The 1,368-nt window shown below is 37.1% G+C and overlaps 1 pseudogene; it reads left to right on the forward strand.

Moving 5' to 3' along the window:
- The first annotated feature begins 120 nt into the window (after window positions 1–120).
- LOC105524739 lies at window positions 121–911 on the forward strand (annotated as a pseudogene).
- Window positions 912–1,368: the final 457 nt, after the last annotated feature.

The following is a 1,368-nucleotide window of genomic DNA, read 5'->3' on the forward strand; positions in this document are numbered from 1 at the left end:
AGTTGATGGGTGCAGCACACCAACATGGCACAAGTATACATATGTAACAAACCTGCACGTTATGCACATGTACCCTAGAACTTAAAGTATAATAAAAATAAATAAATAAATAAATAAAAGAGAGAACAGTAGGGAAAAAGCTGCTTCTGATGATCTAGATGACTTGAACTTCTTTAATCAAAAGAAAAAAAACAAAAAAGATATTTGATATTGATGAAGCTGAAGAAGGTGTAAAGGATCTTAAGACTGAAAAGATGTTCAAGAACCAGCTGAACCAGAGTATGACCTTAATATTATGCTTGGCAATAAAAAGAAGAAAAAGAAGAATGTCAAGTTCCCAGATAAGGATGAAATACTAGAGAAAGACAAAATTCCAGAAGATGAAGATAGCAAAAAAGACAACGGTATCTCATTCAGTAATCATACAGGCCCTGCTAGGGCAGTCTCAGATATACATAAGGAGCTACTGAAGTGAGTGTTCAACACCATAAGGGAAAATAATCCAGATATGGTTGCTGAAAAGGAAATTTGTCTTCAAACCTCCACAGGTCATTTGAGTAGGAACCAAGAAAACTTCTTTTGTCAACTTTACAGATACCTGTAAACTATTACATCATCAGCCCAAACATCTTGCAATTTTGTTGGTTGAATTGGGTACCAGTGGTTCTACAGATGGTAATAACCAACTTGTAATCAAAGAAGATTCCCACAGAAACAGAAAAAGTATTCAGAAGATATATCGAGGAATACTTTACTTTTCATACATGCTGATCACCCGACACAAACCTGCAGGAGACTCAACTCTGCTTCTTACAGTGAGCAACTTATTGCTGATATTCTGTTGCAAGTACAAAACCAGTTTCCAGGTTGTCACGGGCAAGCAAGCACCGCTCTGTGCCAAAGTTAACTAATTTGCTAATCACTGATTTTACAATGTGTGTTGCAGAGATGTGGCGGGACAGGTTTGTCTTCAGAATGGATACACTGTTGTATTAAAAACCAAGATTTAAAAACTGCCAAATTCTTTGATGAGTGGTCGGTTGGTCTGAAATTCTTGCAAGATGCCGCTGTTCAAACTGTTGACATAATCACTGCCTCTTCTCTCTCTGTCAGAGAGATGTGATATGGGGTAAGGAGGTGTTTTTCAAAATTGTTCATTGGCATCTGTAAGATAAATTAGTTCTTATAACAGTGCAAGAAAATTAAATTTAAAAAATAGGGACCTAGAAAGCAATATGTATTTGCTGAAAGGAATGATGGCAAAAAATAATAACTACATTCTGGAGCAACAGGTCACTGATCTTTACTAAAGAAATTTTAAGGCCGGGCGCGGTGGCTCAAGCCTGTAATCCCAGCACTTTGGGAGGC

This window comes from Colobus angolensis, unplaced genomic scaffold, assembly GCF_000951035.1.
Source record: "Colobus angolensis palliatus isolate OR3802 unplaced genomic scaffold, Cang.pa_1.0 Scaffold5050, whole genome shotgun sequence".
In the NCBI taxonomy this organism is placed as follows: domain Eukaryota; kingdom Metazoa; phylum Chordata; class Mammalia; order Primates; family Cercopithecidae; genus Colobus; species Colobus angolensis.